Source organism: Pan troglodytes, chromosome 8 (assembly GCF_028858775.2).
Source record: "Pan troglodytes isolate AG18354 chromosome 8, NHGRI_mPanTro3-v2.0_pri, whole genome shotgun sequence".
Lineage (NCBI taxonomy): Eukaryota > Metazoa > Chordata > Mammalia > Primates > Hominidae > Pan > Pan troglodytes.
Genome location: NC_072406.2, coordinates 43,871,733 through 43,890,241, shown reverse-complemented (window position 1 = coordinate 43,890,241; position 18,509 = coordinate 43,871,733). Strand labels below are relative to the sequence as shown.

At 37.8% G+C, this 18,509-nt stretch overlaps 1 protein-coding gene across 27 annotated transcripts in view; it reads left to right on the top strand.

Annotated features, from left to right (window-relative positions):
* Positions 1 to 18,509, top strand: part of ZNF438 (zinc finger protein 438) — a 186,920-nt gene that overhangs the window by 124,671 nt on the left and 43,740 nt on the right. The window contains exon 1 of one of the 27 annotated variants that reach the window (XM_063781549.1): positions 4,534 to 5,119. The exons of 25 other annotated variants lie outside the window; for them this stretch is intronic. The gene's annotated coding sequence lies outside the window, so the exon portion shown is untranslated. Of the gene's footprint in view, positions 1 to 4,533; positions 5,120 to 18,509 lie in introns of those variants that run through there. One more of the 27 variants, XM_016962896.3, reaches the window with a different exon arrangement.

Sequence of the window (18,509 nt, the reverse complement as noted above, 5' to 3'; positions counted from 1 at the left end):
GAATAGAGAACAGAAGTCACATGATAATAGACACAGAAAAAGCACTTGACAAAATCTAAGTCCCTTTTATCATACAAACACTGAACAAACTAGGAATAGAAGGGAACTTCCTCACCCTGATAAAGAGAATCTACAAAAACTACACAGCTAACATCATACTTAATGGTGAAAAACTGAAAGTGTGCCCTCTAAGATCAAGAACAAGACAAGACTGAGTTATCTTACTGTTTCTATTTAACTTTGTACTGGAGGTTCTAAGCAGGACAGTTAGGTAAGAAAAAGAAAAGCATCCAGATTGGAAAGCCAGAAGAAAAACGTTCTCTATTTGTAGATGACATCTTGTATGTAAAAAAATCTTAAGGAATCCACTAAAAAATTCTTAGAACTAATTAATGAATTCAGCAAGGTTGAAAGATACAAGATCAATATAAAGATCAATTGTATTTATATACACTACCAAGGAACAATCTGGAAATTGAGAAATAAAACTGAGAAATTAAGAAAACAATGACGTTGGCAGTAGCATTAAACAGAATATGCAGGAATAAATATTTACAAATAAGCAAAAGAAGTGCAAGACTTGCACACCAAAAACTACAAAATATTGTTGTGAAAAATTAAATACCTAAATAAGTGGAAAGACATCTGTGTCTTTGAATTAGAACACTCACATTGTTAAGATAGTAATACACCCCAAATTGTTCTAGTTTCAATGCAGTCTCTATGAAAATTTCAGCTGCCCCTTTTGTAGAAATTGACAAGCTGACTCTAAAATTAATATGGAAATACAAGGAATCCATAATAGCCAAAATAGTATTGAAAAAGAAAATCAAAGTTTGAAAACTCCCCATTCTCAATTTCAAGACTTACTACAAAGCTATAATAAATAACAGTGTGGTAGTGGCATAAGGATAGGCATACAGATCAATGGAATAGAATTAAGGGTCTAAAAATAAACTGTTACATCTGTGGTACACTGATAATCAACAAGGGTACCAAGAATTATCCAATAGTCTTTTCAGCCAGTAGTCTTGGGACAAGTGGATATCCTCACACAATATATAAAAATTAATTCAAAATGGATCAAAGACCTAAATGTAAGAGATAAAAACAATATGAAACTCTTAGAGGAAAACATAGACTGAAATCTTTATAACCTTGTGATAGGCAGTGGTTTCTTAGATTGATACCAAAAGTATAAACAACAAAAGAAAACTATGTAAGATGGACTACACTAAAATTAAAAACTTTTGTACTTCAAAGGATACCATCAAGAAAGTGAAAAGACAGCCCACAAAATGGGAGAAAATATTTGCAAATCTTATATCTGATAAAGAACCTGCATCCAACATATATAAAGAACTCTTACAACTCAACAATAAAAATAACCCAATTAAAACTGGTCAAAGAAATTGAATAGACATTTTTCCAAAGAAGATCTGCAAACTGCCAGTGAGCACATGAAAAGATGCGCAACGTCGTTAGTTATCAGGGAATAGCCACAATGAGATACTGCTTCATGCCTCGTGGGATGGCTATAATTTAAATATGGACAAAAACAAGTATTAGTGAGGATTTGTTGACATTGGAAACCCTATACATTACTGGTGGGGATGTAAATGGAAAATTTGTTTGGAAAACAATCTGGAAAATCCTCAAAAGGTTAAACATAGAGTTACCCTAAGACACAGCCAGTATTTATATTGTAAACCTCTTCCATTCCTATGTGTAACACTGTAAAGGGGTAAATGTTACAGTATGTGAAGTATATCACAAATAGCTCCTCCTAGATGGTCTGTTACTGTGCCAAATTCTTAGGGTACCATATGAACACAAAGGGGTGTGAACCCTACCCTCTAGAGCTTCTTGTCTGTTAGGAGTATGAGGCATTACAATTGTGGTAAGTACCATCAGGGAAAGATACAGGGGCCACTAAGATTATTAACAGGGATATCTGAACCTAGGTCAGGGACAGTTCTCTTAAGGAGGTGATTTTCCTTTGTGACCCGAAGGATGAATCCAAGTTATCAAGGCAGAAAGGGCATAAGATAAGAGGGATTACAGGAAATGGGGGGCCAACATGTGTAAAGACTCTGTTGAGAGAGTCACGGGGTGTTCAGGAAATGGAAGGAAGGTCAGTGTGAATGAGACAAAGAAAGTGAGGGGGTGAGGAGTGCAGGGTGCGTCCGAGAAGAAGGTCCAGACCAGAGTGTGGACAACCTCATCAATGTGTTATGGCTTTGAAAGGTTTTCAGTCTGGGGTGACACATTCTAATTTGTCTTTTGAAAACATCACTCTGGCTGTGTCAGTTAGAAAAGGGGCAGAAGTGGAAGTGGGAGGGACCAGTGAAGAGTACTCATGGTCTAGGCAGGGACTGATAGAGCAACTTGCACCAGACAGTTGGCAGTGGAGATTAGGAAAAGGGGACATATCTGAGGGCTTTTTGCAAGATAAAATTGATACTATTTGGTGGAAGCCAAGATAGGGGAGGTAAGGGAGAGAGGTGTAAGGCATGGCTCCCAGACATTGGACTTTGGAAAGTGAATGAGTTGGAGGGCTGTTTCTAAGCCAGAGATTTTCCTTCATGATAAACTTTGTTATGAACAACTTCAAGTAACATGAATGGATTTCGTTCTGTTGATAAGTATCTCTTTCTTACCAAGGCAGTCACATATAATACAGAATTATGTGATTTGCTGATAGCAAATATTTGGGGAGAGTACAAATTTTGGAAAATTAGACAATGTTTTTTATTTGCCAGATGAATTTTGCTCTGAGAGTCTCTGTTGTTCTAGTCTGTCTCCTGTGTCTTTTTTTTTTTTTTTTAACTGTGGCATGAATTGTTTTCAATTTGTTGTGCTGTTACTAAAGTTCTGAGGGCTGCAGTTAAAACATTCCAATTTCTCCTTTCCATCTTTATTGATTCTCAAGATTTTGCACAGAAAACTCTTTGGGGTCTAGAACAGCAGTAATTGCATCACACTGTTTTCAAGAATTCAAGTTTCAAAAGCAAATCATTAAAAAAAAAATACAGTTCCTGATTTGAGTTAGATACAGGGACAAAAAAGTAGCACATACTTGAAGGTTACATGGTCTACAAATGTTGGCTATATTTTCCTTGGGAGAGTAGTTCTGTTGGTATATATTTTTTAAATACTCAAAAGGCTCAACCTCAAGCAGGAATAAACACAAGCAAAAGTCCCGTGTCTTCTTATAATGTGTTTGGCCTTGCTGATCCTCCCCCAGTGCTGTAGAGATCATCTGTCATGTGAGCGTCCTCATTTTTAGGTAAGTAATGAAAGTAGACTCTGAAATAATTTTCTGGCAAGTAACTCCCTTCCAATGAGAAATATCTGGACTGAATGTAGTTTTAGAAATTTCTTATTTCCTTGGCCAGCCAAAGTCTTAAAATGCCAAGTTCTTTGGGGATGCTTTTATTCTCCAGTTATGTAGAAGTGATGGTGTTTTCTTATAACTTCTAAAAGCTGAGAGGTGACAGTGTGCTGGCAGCCCTCGCTCGCTCTCGGTGCCTCCTCGGCCTTGGCATCCATTCTGGCCGTGCTTGAGGAGTCCTTCAGCCCGCCGCTGCACCGTGGGAGCCCTTCTCTGGGCTGGCTGAGTCCGGAGCCGGCTCCCTTGGCTTGCGGGGTGGTGTGGAGGGAGAGGCACGGGCAGAACCGGGGCTGCATGCAGCGCTTGTGGGCCAGCTAGAGTTCCGGGTGGGCGTGGGCTTGGCGGGCCCCGCACTGGGAGCGGGTGCCTGGCCGGCCCTGCCGGCCCAGGCAGTGAGGGGATTAGGACCTGGGCCAGCAGCTGCGGAGGGTGCATCCGGTCCCCCAGCAGTGCTGGCCCACTGGCGCTGCGCTCGATTTCTCCCCGGTCCTTAGCTGCCTCCCCGCAGGGAAGGCCTACCTGCAGCCCGACATGCCTGAGTCTCCCCGCTCTGCCATGGGCTCCTGCACCACCTGAGCCTCCCCGAGGAGCGCCACCCGCTGCTGCACGGCGCCTGGTCCCATCTACCACCCAAGGGCTGAGGAGTGCGGGTGCACTGTGGGACTGGCAGGCAGCTCCACCTGCGGCCCGGTGGGAGATCCACTGGGTGAGGCCAGCTGGGCTCCTGAGTCTAGTGGGGACTTGGAAAACCTTTGTGTCTAGCTAAGGGATTGTGAGTGCACCAGTCAGCACTCTGTGTCTAGCTCAAGGTTTGTAAATGCACCAGTCAGTGCTCTGTGTCTAGCTAATCTGGTGGGGACTTGGAGAATCTTTATGTCTAGTTAAGGGATTGTGAATGCACCAATTGGCACTCTGTATCTAGCTCAAGGTTTGTAAATGCACGAATCAGCACTCTATGTCTAGCTCAAGTTTTGTAAATACACCAATCGACACTCCTTATCTAGGTAATCTAGTGGGGACATGGAGAATTTTTGTGTCTAGCTCAGGGATTGTAAACACACCAATCAGCACCCTGTCAAAATGGACCAATCAGCTCTCTGTGAAACAGACCAATCAGCTCTCTGTAAAATGGACCAATCAGCAGGATGTAGGTGGGGCCAGATAAGAGAATAAAAGCAGGCTGCCGGTCCCAGCCGTGGCAACCCTCTCAGGTAGCCTTCCACACTGTGGAAGCTTTGTTCTTTCGCTCTATGCAATAAATCTTGCTGCTGTCCACTCTTTGGATCCACACCGCCTTTATGAGCTGTAACACTCACTGCGAAGGTCTGCAGCTTCACTCCTAAAGCCAGGCAGATCACGAACCCACCAGGAGAAACTAACAACTCCAGACGCGCCACCTTAAGAGCTGTAACACTCACAGCGAAAGTCTGTAGCTTGACTCCTGAGCCAGCAAGACCATGAACCCACCAGAAAGAAGAAACTCTGAACACATCTGAACATCAGAAGGAACAAACTCCAGACACACCGCCTTTAAGAACTGTAACACTCACCGTGAGGGTCCGCGGCTTCATTCTTGAAGTCAGTGAGACCAAGAACCCACCAATTGCGGACACATTTTGGCGACCACGAAGGGACCATCGCCTATCGCCAAGCGGTGAGACTATCGCCGAGCGGTGAGACCATTGCCTATTGCCAAGCGACGAGACAATTGCCTATTGCCAAGCAGTGAGTACCATCAGACCCCTTTTGGTTGCTGTTCTGTCCTATTTTTCCTTAGAATTCGGGGGCCAAATACCGGGCACCTGTCAGCCAGTTAAAAGTGACTAGCGTGGCCCCCGGACTAAAGACAGAGGTGTCAGGCTTTCTGGGAAAGGGCTAGCTAACAACCCCCGACTCAGCGGAACATCAGAAGGAACAAACTCCGGACGTGCCGCCTTTAAGAACTGTAACACTCAGCGCGAGGGTCCGCGGCTTCGTTCTTGAAGTCAGTGAGACCAAGAACCCACCAATTCCGGACACAAAGCCACATTGGCAACTTAATGCTACACTGAAATAAATTTTAATTTATACCCTAAAATCGTTTTCATATGATCCCTGAAGAGTTCCACTTGCATTTAGGATGCCAGCACACAGAACCAACTGACCGCTAAAGATCTCATGGGAAAGAGTGTGCAAATGGGTTGTGATTTCAGTTACAACTGTTATAAGAAAGGCGACTTCCTGATTATTAGTGTTTATTGCTAATGTATCAGTAATGGGCAAATATTATAAATCTGCAAATACCAAACAGCAAAGCTAGAGGCAAATTTGTATTAGGATAATCAGGACAGTCATTTAGAGAAAATCATAGTGAACTGCCTTTTGCATTTTTCTCCTGGGGTATTTTTACTAACATTTGTTCTCCTGAACCAGCACACACAGGAAGGAATCAGGGATTACTGTTCCTAATTTTTCACTGAGAATACTGATGCTCGCATCTATTTGAATCAAGTTTCCATTTTTCTTACTGCAGTATAGGCCATTTAAAAATTAGCTTTTTATTATTGATGAGCATTAACTATCATTATTTTTCATGTGTACTTACCTTCTGTTGTGCATTTTAATTTCTGAGGATACTGAGGGCAGAACCCAGTACGTGTCTTCAAACCTCAGCTCCACATTTTACTAGCTGGGTGAGCGTAAATAAGTTACTTAATCTCTCTCTGCCTGAATTTCCTTGTATGTAAAATGGGGATCATAAAATATCCATCCCAAGGCTGTGATGAGAATTAAAGAAATTAGCGTATACTTAATGCTTAGAACACTGTTTGGAGCCATAGTAATCTCAAAATAAATGTTAGTTGCTGCTGCTGTTGTACCAATAAAATAGCTCTCTAACTCCCACCTGCTAATTAAGAGGTTAATTCAGTTATGGTTATTGGTGGTGGTGGTTTTCTTTGTTATTTGGGCTATTTTGGTGGAGTGAGGTCAAGTTTACATAGCTAGTAAGTGGTATAAACCAGGTTTACTAAGTCATTGGTTTAGAGTAGGGATTAGCAAACCAAATTGGGCCTGGTTTTGTGTGGCCTGCAAGCTAAGAATGATTTTTATATTTCTAAATTGTTGAAAAAAACAAAGGATGATATTTTGTGATCAATGAAAATGATATAAAATTTTGTTTCAGTATCCATACATAGTTTTTATTGGAACTTTGTAAATAATCTTATATATTGCTTGTAGCTGTTTTCTTACTACACTAGTAGAATAGAGTAGTTATGACACAGATGGTAGGGTCCACAAAACTGAAAATATTTACCATGTAACCCTTTACAGAAAAAGTTTTCCAGCACCTGCTTTGTGGAGTTATCAGTTATGTCGATTAGAGTGAATGCCTACTTTTTATACTGCCCTACTTTGACAAAAGATGGTTGCATAAGAAAGTATATAATTTTAATTAGCTATCCTTGTGGCCAGAAAACTTTGGTTTGTTTTGTTTTGTTTTCAAAAGGATAATTTTCTACGTTGGTTGAACTTTTCTTGAAACTCGCATACAAGTTCAGGAGTAGAGTTAATTAAACTCTAGTAGATTGTGTAAGTATATACATGCCAAAAACTTTACATATTCACTAGAGTATTCAGATTTGGATTAGTCTAAGAGTTGTCAAAACAAAAGTCTGACTCTGTGTGCCCTGTGTGTGGGGGGGTGGGGAGGAGGTTCAGTACGTTTGCTATTCTGTATTTCTTTTTTAAAAGATTATTGAAATATAAGGAATTCTGAAACAGCCTGTTAATAAGGTGCATTTTTCAATGATAATGTACCTTAAGAGTATAGTATTATAATCCCATTTTGGAAGTTACTTGTGGTTATTTCTTTAAAGCCTTTGTTTTTGTGACTGAAAGCCTGATACTTATAAGGTAGCCAAACTCTGGAGGCTTTTAGCAGTTGTACTTGGAGAGCATGTGCTTTAATTTTGTCACACGAATCATTTAGGCAAATAACCTTTTCTTCTATCTATGTGCTGTTTCTAAGTATGATGTGGATCTTTCTTATTTGGTTAGTTATATAATCTTTATTTAGCATCTTCTTTCCCCTTGAATATCTGCAAAATCTTGTAACTCCTTTTTTTTAAGGTTTATACCATTCAAAGTTAATTCATCAAATATTTTTGAAAGACTTTGTCCAAGGTCCTGAAGCTAAGAATGTGACAGACTTGCACCCTGCCCCTGTAGAGTTTTGAGTCTAGTGAGGAAGATAGATGTGAAGTTAATGTAAGTTTGGTCAGTGTTGGGAAAGGAGAATTAAATTGTGCAAAGGAAAGATAGAATAACGGGACCTTAACTAATCTGAAGAAGGTGGAGAATATTCTTTGGATTTTTAAAAAAATTTGTGATGATTTTGAAGATCCATCCTTAACTAAAGATCTGTTACTAAGTTGAAATTATTTTGAGTTTAGAAAAAGTATTGAATGAGAATTATAGGAAATTACATATGGTGTCCCTCTTATTGATACAGGTGCAATCTACTAAATTGCTATACTGGATGATGGATGATTGACGGATGGACTTTACACATTTGATTTTGCCAGGAAATTATATATTGAGTGTAATGGTCACCATGAAATTGGAATGCGGAAAATACCAAAAGTGAAAAAAAAAACTACTTGAAAATCAAAATATCTGTTCTTCTTAAACAGAAATATATTTTTAAAGTGGAATCTAACTAGGCGTTTTCCCCCCTTTTAGAACGGTTATGATTTTTAGTATAAAAATAGATGGTTATGTAGTTATGAATGTATTATATAAATATATACAATATAGTTATATATGTGTGTGTATATGCACACACATACATGTATTATACCCAATTAAAGGTGGAAGTGCCACCAAGTCAAGCCCCAAAAGTAACCACTGTTGATAATTTGATGTTTCTCTGTGAGAATACAACTTTTTTTTCCTTTAAGGGCAAAGGAGATCAGAATATACCTACTGTTTCACAGCTTGCTTCACTTAAGATGATGTTATGGACATCTTTCCCTGGCAGTGTTGATTGAGAACCACCTCTCTCCCTAGATCTACTTTATTCTTGTTGTTCTCATTGTTGATACTGCTGTTTTAAGTTGTATTCTGTAAGGTAGAACATTCAAAAGGTTACAAAAAAGTATACATAGAAAGTCATTTTTCTTTCCAATTCTTCCTTTTCCAGAGGCTACCACCCTTAGCGATTTCTTACCTCTTGAAATCATCCTGTTACTATTATATGCCTTTACTTAGACTAAAGTTAACCCCCCAAACTAATCATTCATGAGGAAACCAAATGCTTAGTGAATTTACAGCAGCAACCAATTGATTTTGTAATATTATATTTAATATTGTATTTAATTGTATTTAAGATTGTATACCAAAATGGTAACAGATTTCCCATTTGTTGTATTTCAGTTTCAAGTTTAATGCTGTGTGATTGTTGTTAGAGGATGCAGTCTGGAGGTGAACAATCTCTGTCAGCAGTTTAGATCTTTCAAGTAACTGTTTCAGGAGCAACCCCACAAGGCCCTGTGTGCCCCAGAGCACTGCCCCCACATGTCCTCACCACTGTCTGCTTGTCTCACTGTCAGTGTTGTGAGTACAGACCCAGGTCTTCAAGACCCCAGGAGGAAATGACCTTGCTGCTTTAATCTGAAAGTTAATTTAGGGGTTTACAGCTCATCTCTGTGATGTCATATTTTCATCTGATGATTGTAATCTGGAACCACTGGGTTAACCTGCTGTTTTCAGGCCAACTTTGTTAATGCCAGAGCCTGGGGAGTGGAGGTGGCTGGGTGGTGATAGATTTAAGGGAGGTCAGGAATCTCCTCTGCTGGGACCAATCTGGAGCTGAGAAGATGTTATTTGTTGAAGCACTTGCTCTATAGCACTGGATCTTTTGTCAGCTGCTAATACTAAGATGGCCTTCTGAACAAGATTATCTGAAACTCCCTGCCTTTCTAATAAACTCACCAGAGAACATGGGGTGATAGTATTGGGGGGAATATAGAAAGAAGTTAACCAGATCCAATCTTCAGAGTGGCTGTGTTGATATCCTATGGCCTGAAGAGCCCTAGGCTAGTACTTCCCTTTTTATAGGCAGTATTTACTTTTGTATAAAATATGTTCCTCAAAAAACTACCCAGATATACAGTGTGTAGAAGTAAAACAAACAAAAAGACATATGCTAAGAAGATATTCCTTTACCAGAGTACTAGTAAAACATTATACAATTCAAAAAGAATATGTCATTCTTTCTGACATAGATGTATGTCTAGTATAAATATTGTATACTTTGTAAATATTCTTTAGTTTTATCATTTTTCTTTACAGTTGAGCATATGCCTGGCTTAAGTCAAGTATGCTTCCAGTAAAAGTTAAAAGACTTGCCACATAAAACACCCTGAGTGATTGCCATTTTTGCCTAAACTTAATATTGTTTACAAGGCCTATGCTTCATATCAGTACTATGATCACATTTACTTTTTTTATTGTGGTAAAAAACACATAACTTAAAATTTACCTTCTTAACCCTTTTTAAGTGTACATTTCAGTAGTGTTAATTACATTCACATTGTCGTGCAGCCAAACTCTAGAATTTTTCATCTTGTAAAACTGGAACCGTATACCCATCAAACAACTCCCAATTTCTCCCTGGTTTCTTCTCCTCCGGCCTCCCCTCTTCCCCACAACCCCGTATCCCCCAGAAACCACTATTCTGCTGTCTATCTTTGAATTTAATTACTCTAGATACCTGATAGATATGGAATCATACAATGTTTGCCCTTTTCTGACTGGCTTATTTCATTTAACATAGTCTCCTCAAGGTTCATGCATATTATAGCATGTGTCAGAATTTCCTTTCTTTTTAAAGTTGAATAATCCATTGTATGTATATATCACATTTTGTTGATCCATCTATCTGTCAATGGGCAGTTGAGTTGTTTCACTTCTTGGCTACTATGAAAAGTGCTGCTATGAACATGGATGTGCATATATCTCTTTGAGATCTTGCTTTCAGTTTTATGTTTGTTTTTTTGTTTTTTGTTTTTTTTGAGATGGAGTCTCACTCAGTTGCCCAGGCTGGAGTGCCGTGGCGTGGTCTCGGCTCACTGCAAGCTCCGCCTCCCAGGTTCATGCCGTTCTCCTGCCTCAGCCTCCCAAGTATCTGGGACTACAGGCGCCCGTCACTATGCCCAGCTAATTTTTTTGTATTTTTAGTAGAGGTGGGGTTTCACCGTGTTAGCCAGGATGGTCTTGATCTGACATCATGATGTGCCCGTCTCGGCCTCCCAAAGTACTGGGATTACAGGCGTGAGGCACCGTGCCTGGCCTCAGTTCTTTTTGACATTCACACAGATGTGGAATTGCTAGACCATATGGTAATTCTATTTTTAATTTTTTGAGGTACTGCTATACAGTATTCCATAGTTTCTGCACCATTTTACATTTCCAATGGTAAATAAGAGTTTCAATTCCTCCATATCCTCACCAACATTTGTTATTTTCTCAGTTTTGTTTTTTAAATAGTAGCCATCCTAATGAGTGTGAGGTGATATTTCATTGTGGTTTTGATTTGCATTTTTCTAATTAGTGATGTTGTACATCTTTTAATATGCTTGTTGGCCATTTGTACATCATCTTCAGAGAAATGTCTATACAAATCCTTTGCTCTGTTTAAGTTGGGTTATTTGGGTTTTGTTGAGTCATAGGAGTTCTTTATATATTCTGGATATTAATCCCTTATCAGATAATTATTTGCAAATATTTTCTTTCATTCTATAAGTTGCCTTTTCACTCTGTTGATTGTATCTGTTGATACATGGAAGTTTTAAATTTTGGTATAGTCCAGTTTATCTATTTTTACCTTTGCTGCCTATGTTTTTGGTGTCATCTCAGTCACATTTACTTCCCATCTTTTCATCTCCAAACACCCAAACCAATTTTTCTAAAGAACAAAATGTAATGAAATATTTAAATAATTATAAAATAACTACTGCAAAGACAAAGATGACTACTCCTGAAAGTGAACTCTTGGCTAGCACCATCATGCCCTAACTCGAAGTGTTGCTTCATCCACTAATGTGGAAATGTACACATTTGGAGTACAAAATGCAGTTGGAGGAGTGGATCTAGAAATAGATTGTGGGGACATGGGCAAATATAGGAAAACAAAGGAAGAGGAAAGCACACCTAGTTGTATCCTTTTAATTAGGATCCTTGAGTATCCACAAGTAAACTATTTAACAAATCCTTGCAAGAAAAAAATGGTCCTCTAGGGCCTTCTGCATTCTGATTTTTCTCATCTTTCCTATGTGTTAATGCCTCATAGTCCGCTAACACCTCTAAACAGAGACCAGTTAGAAATTTTTGTTGTAAGGTTAACTTTCAAATTTAGAGAAATAAAGATGCTCTTCAAATATTTAACTTTATCCCAACCTAAATTTTAATAAACTATTGAAGTTGACTAGCAACATGGCCATTTATACCAATTAGTAGTTATAGACTATCAAGACTATCAGCCGTGCACACAAAAGTACTATAAGCATCTTTTCTAACTGCAAGAGTGTATGAACCAGTGCTTGAATGGTTTTCTGAGATATTTAAAGAAACTGGAATTTAAGTGATTTTTTTTTTTCAAATGCTATTTCTCCTTGTATAATAATGTTGCCATTGTTCCTTTTTTCTTCCTTTTTCTTTCTTTTGTGATTGCTACTTACTCATCTTTCTCTTGATCATTAGTCCTACACAGATGTTGATAGTTCTCCTTGCCTAATTTTTCTTCCCCACCCACCCAGACTCATTATTCACTGTCCTCAGCCCTGATCGCTGTCCTCCAGCATTTACAAGGATTAAAATGAGCCTGCCAGAGTCTGTGTGGCTATGATTCTCGTTTCAGGGCACTAGAGGACACACACATTAATATTTCCCAGGTGCTGGGTCGGCGGCTTCCTCTCCCACCTGGTGCTCAGGCCAGGTGTTGGTAAGACGGTAGGAACCTGAACTGGCATGAAATTATTAAGCCTAGATGTTGCCTCTGGACCGTCTAGTCCTCCAAACACCCGAAGCAGTTTGATTCTTAAAAACTTACTCAGAAAAAGAAGCTACTGAGATATTTTCCCTTTTTATTTTCTTCTGGGTTTAAATAAATAGTAATGGTTATTCTACCCATGTGAAGTTTTTACTTCTTAAATAAACCCCTGTAACAAGTAGAGCATCTTCTGCAAAGAGAGTCCATGGATGCTTATTAATACATTAAATGTTCCAGTTAAGCTCTAGGTTAATGCAAATTCAAGTTTTTGAGTGGTTACTTTGTTCTAGTCCTCTGATGTACCATTTTGCTGTGTGCAACAGTACAGTATTATTTGAGTGGTTTTATTCATTAACAAAATGTACCAAAATAAATTTAGCTAGGGTCACAGTGTTTAATTTAATAGTATTACAATAATAACTACCATAATTAGTTTCAGATTTGCCTTCCTTCCCAGAGGATAAGACTTTTTTAGTTTTGAATGCGTTCTGAAGGTATGATAATGACAGCAAAATTAATGTCATGACCTTTATAGCCTGTTTATAGTTTTTCCATGTTGTACCCTAAAGGATTTAGGGAGCAGTGTACATCTAAAATAAACCACTTAGTATGGACAAGTTAAAAATTGGGTTAATTAGGTTCACATATCCTCAGCTGGTAGCACCTCAGTCAAGACACCATTTCATCTTAGATAAAGGAGCATGATTTTTACACTATAAAATCATCTTAAAACTGTACCTGTAATGTTTTAAAAAGAAAAACATTTTAAAAGGCTACTTTTTCAAATATGTAACAGTGTTTTCTCTAATTATGTTATGTGGTTTGACTTTTTCAATTAGGAAATCAAGTTGTTTTCATTTTCATAGCAAGAAAATGTTGATACAAACTAATGTGTCATGCTGCATGAACACTAATGCTCACTTCCTTTTGGTGATATTGGGCAGCAGCACTGTCTCTTGCAACGGACTCCTTTTCCCATTTGTAGTTTGTTGGTGGGACTTCCCATAAACAATCACCCTTCTAAGTCCTGGAGATGGGAAACTTGGTTTTCATTGTTTATATATTTCAGTAAAATACAGTGTTTGCATATTCAGCTAAAGTTGAGACAATTACATAGGCATGTTAGAATCCTTAAACGTTTTGAGTATTTGATTGAAAAATTCCTATGGCAATTTTTGCAAGTGATGGTTTTGAGGCACTTTCATGCGTTGTTAGATAAATCAGTGCAACTTCTTTGAAGGACAGTTTGGCAAAATCTAGAAAAATGTTAAGTCAACCCATAAATTTCTTACTGTGACTTCCTGCAGATAGACTTCCCACGTGTTAGCAAAGATGTACATGCAAGGGTGCACACTGTATGTAGCTTTGTAAGAGCAGAAGGCAAAGAACAATCTAATTGTCAATCAGTGGGTTAAAAAATAATGGTTCCACACAATCAAATACTATGCAGTCTTTAAAAAGAATGAAGATGCTTGATAAGTGCTGAGATAGCAAACTCTCAAAAATATATTAAGTGAAAAAAGAACAGCATGTATAATCTGCTTCAGTATGGAAATGCGGACAGGGGACAGAGCTTATTTCTATGTGTTAGTTTCTGTAAACATAAAACCATTTCTGAAAGGGTGCCCAGAAAGGTGCAAAGAGCTGTTGAGCCGTTGCCTCTGAGGAGGGGAATTGGGGGAATAGAATGAGAAGGAGACTTATTTTTCAATTTATTCTTTTTTTTTTTAGTGCTTGAACTTTTTTTTTTTGGACTGGTATTCATATTTTTAATCAATATACAAACAGAATGTTAAAAAAAAGTTTTTGAAGACTGTAGCAATGTAAATAAATGCTTAATATATAAATGCAATGGTCTTCCCTTATTTGTGGTTTCTCTTCTCATTTCAGTTACCTGAGATACAGTACAATAAGATAAGAGTTTTGATAGAGACCACATTCACATAACCTTTGTGTGTTGTTATATATGTGTTCACATTCACACATTATATGTTGTTATAATTGTTGTATTTTCTTATTAGTTATTGTTAATTTCTTCCTGTGCCTAATTTATAAATTAAACTTCATCATAGGTATGTATGTATAGGAAAAAATACAATATATATAGGGTTTGGTACTATCCACAGTTTTAGACATCCACTGGGGATCTTGGAATGTATCCCCAGCAAAAATGGTGGAAATGTGATCATTTCAAAAGCAGTGAATTAAATCCAAACTGATCAAAGCCCTGCCAGCCAGATTGATTGAGGAAAACAAAATAAAGAACAATTTCACAATACATGTCTATATTATGGAAGTGTAAATGACAGCCTCTTTACTTTATGGTTTTTATTTTGCTGCTAAGTATCAGTTATTAGCAAATAATGCAATTCTTTTTTGAAAAGCGTTCATCTTTGTTGTGTTCGTAACTTCACTGGCCTGAATGCCTTCTGAACATTCTGTTAGCATTGGAAATCCAGGCTAGAAATTCCAAGGATGTTCTGCTTGATGTAGAAAGAATCAAATCTTTTTCTTATATCTGTATCCTAGACATTTGAACAAATAAGAAAACAGAGGATAGGCCTGTTTGTTAAAATTTGCCACAAACGTGAGTCTTTCTAGACTTAACTAAAATGCACTATGGCAGCATAGTCACTGTATTGTATTTATAGATAATATTGGAAATCAGTGTTTCCTAGGACTTGTTGTCTTTAGTTAGTGAAACTTAATATTGATATATCTGAAAGGCCCCCAAACCTGATGTTAGATAAATTCAAGAGACTAGGACAATTTTTACTTTTACATAAAATAAATTTGTTAAATTATTTTAAGAGTGCTGCAGTCCTTCTAAAAACAGAACCAAGCAATCTATACAAATCAAATAAACTTAATTATCTGTCACTTTTAGTTACGGAAAAGTTTATTAATGGCAGAAGTAATTAGACATTGCTTCAAATTTTAAAAATCACAGATGGAACACATTTTTAACACTGGGAGGTAAAGTTAAGGAATTTTTCCAGAAAGAGCAAAAATTAATAAATAGAAAGCAAAACATAATGAAGAGAAAAGCATAACCAGCCAGGGAAGCCCAACATTTCAATAATAGGAATTCAAGGGGGAAAAAAAGAGAGCAGAGCAAAGTAAATGAGGAAATCTTAGAAAAATAATTGAAGAAAATATCCCAGGAATTGAAATGCACAAATTTTCTGATTAAGAGGCCCCACCAAACACTTGGAAAGTGGAAGAAAATAGACTGAGACACTTCACTGTGAAGTTTATAAACATTGTTTCCACAATAAAAGCAAATTATATACAAAGAACTACTCACAGTGGCTTTGGATTTCTTCACACCGACATTGGAAACCAGAATACAGTGGAATATTGCCTTTAATTTTCAACCTGGAATTGTGTACTCACAAAAATTATCCGACATTTTTATTGATGAGAGAGAAAGTAAATCTTCATCCTCCATTGTGGGACATCAGTTGATAATGCCTAAAATTGAACAATCAAGAAGTGAAATTATAAGCATGTTATTAACGATAATGGAGGTCTAAATGCTGGAAGAATCAACTCTAAGAATTGAGAGTGCATGTCTCTGAGGAAGAGGACATGATTGCATTTTCAAAATAATAAGCTGTGTAGAAATGTTGACTTGACTTGAATTTTTTTAGATTGCAAAGTAAAAATGGAAAGATTATTCTAGTTGCATCAGAGAGAATAGATTGGACTGGAGGCAGGAAGACAATTTAGGAGCTATTGTAATACAGGCAACAAGCAGTGAGGACCTGACCTAAGGCAGTAAAGGTGCCCATAGAGCAAAGACAATGGCTTTAGAAAATAGAGAAGGAGCACATTTGGAGGCAGGAGCTGCCTTGAGTTTGGAGGTAGCCATTTAGAGATATGTAGGAAGGAGAGAACATTTCACCCTGGAACCTGGGAATTAAAAATATAAATTTGCAACTGTAGTTAGAACCAGATGAGTTGGAAGAAAATGAATAGAAAACCTATGAAGGAAAAATAAGGATCTAGGCTAGAACATATTTTCCTAATAGATTTTTATTGAGGCAGAAAAATGCCCTCTTAAACTTTCTTAATCTACCAAGTTCAGTCATACGTGCAACACATGTTAAGGAACACAGGTGCCTGTATGTGCATGCATTTTATAACAGTCAATGATTAGATCATACAATTGGAAATAATGTTTTTTGGACTTCTAAGTATATTCTAGTACATTTTTTTTTGGAAATGCCAAAGATAATAAAACATTTCTTTTTAAAGAATTCTGGAGAACTTTATTAACATGTAATGTAATATGCTGTTTTTTGAGTAATTTTTTTACAAAGTATTTTCAGCATGTAGTATCCAGTTTAATCCTTTCTCCAGCAAAAAGAGTTAAGTATTTTATCTCTAACCTTCTATGAGCAGAAACTGAAATGGAAAAAAAGATTAAATGATTTGTCCAAGATCATACAGTAAGAAGTTTCAGTTAGAAATGTACATCTCCCCACTCAGTTCCCCAGGTTTTTAACTCATTGCATACCTGAGATTGGGCAGGAACATGATCCTGAAAATTAAGGGTGAGTCTAGTTCAATGACTGACATTCAGAAATATGTGTTGATGCCGGACACGGTGGCTCACACCTATAATCCTAGCACTTCGGGAGGCCAAGGTGGGCAGATCACTTTAGGTCAGAAGTTCAAGACCAGCCTGGCCAACATGGTGAAACCCCATCTCTACTAAAAACACAAACACGAGCCGCATGTGGTGGCACACGCCTGTAATCCCAGCTACTGGGGAGGCTGAGACAGGAGAATCACTTGAATTCGGGAGGTGGAGGTTGCAGTGAGCCAAGATGGTGCCACTGTACTCCATCCAGGGTGACAGAGTGAGACTCAGGAGACGAGAGAAGAGAGGAGGGAAGAGGGGAGGGTAGTATTTTTTAATCAAACCGGTTAACAGCATGCAGCCATTTAGGGAAGGAAGATGATTGCCAAACATTGATACATTGTATTAATGCAAATATCAATATAAGCATTAAGAATTTACTATGTGGATTAAAATTTATTCTGTAGATTAAGTTTTAGCTCCTCTAAAGCTTAAGTAACATTTTGAGAATTTTGTTTTTATTTGTTTCTGAAATAGGACAGATTGAGATAAGAATAAGCATTACAGTTGAGCCAATGAAGAATACTGTTATTACAATTGAGCAAATGATGAGTACTATTATTAGTCAGGATTTATGTACTATTAGCTTCTATTAGATATTATTGTATATATATATGTGTGCATGTTAGATGCTGACAAGGTTGCAGAGAAAAGGAAATGGCTTATACACTGTTGGTGGGAGTATAAATTAGTTTGGTCACTGTGGAAAGCAGTGTGGTGATTCCTCAAAGACCTAAAAATAGAACTACAATTGGACCCAGCAATCCCATCACTGGGTATACACCCAAAGGAATATAAATAATTTTACTGCAAAGGCATATGCAGACATATGTTCATTGCAGCACTATTCACAATAGCAAAGACATAGAATCAACCTAAAATGCCCATCAGTGGTGGACTGGATAAAGAAATTGTGGTAAATATACACCATGGAATATGATGCAGCCATAAAAAAGAATGAGATCATGCCCTTTATAGGAACATGGATGGAGCTGGAGGCCATCATCCTTAGCAAACTAATGCAGGAACAGCAAACCAAATACTGCATGTTCTCACTTATAAGTGGGAGCTAAATGATGAGAACACGTGGACACAAAGAAGGGAACAACAGACCCTGGGGCCTACTTGAGGGTAGAGGGTGGGAGGAGGGAGAGGAGCAGAAAAAATAACTATTGGGTATTAGGTTTAGTACCTGGGTAACAAAATAATCTGTACAGCAGACTCCCATGACGTGAGTTTACCTATATATCAAACTCGCACATGTACTCCTGAACCTAAAATAAAAGCTAAATGTGCGTGTGTGTGTGTGTGTGTGTGTGTGTGTATGTTTATAATATTATATAACTAAAGTGGGCCTGAAGGTATTTGGGTTCTCTTGCTCTTGAGAAACATAAATTCCATCATTGCTTAGAAGAGGTAGTTTTTTCAAATAAATG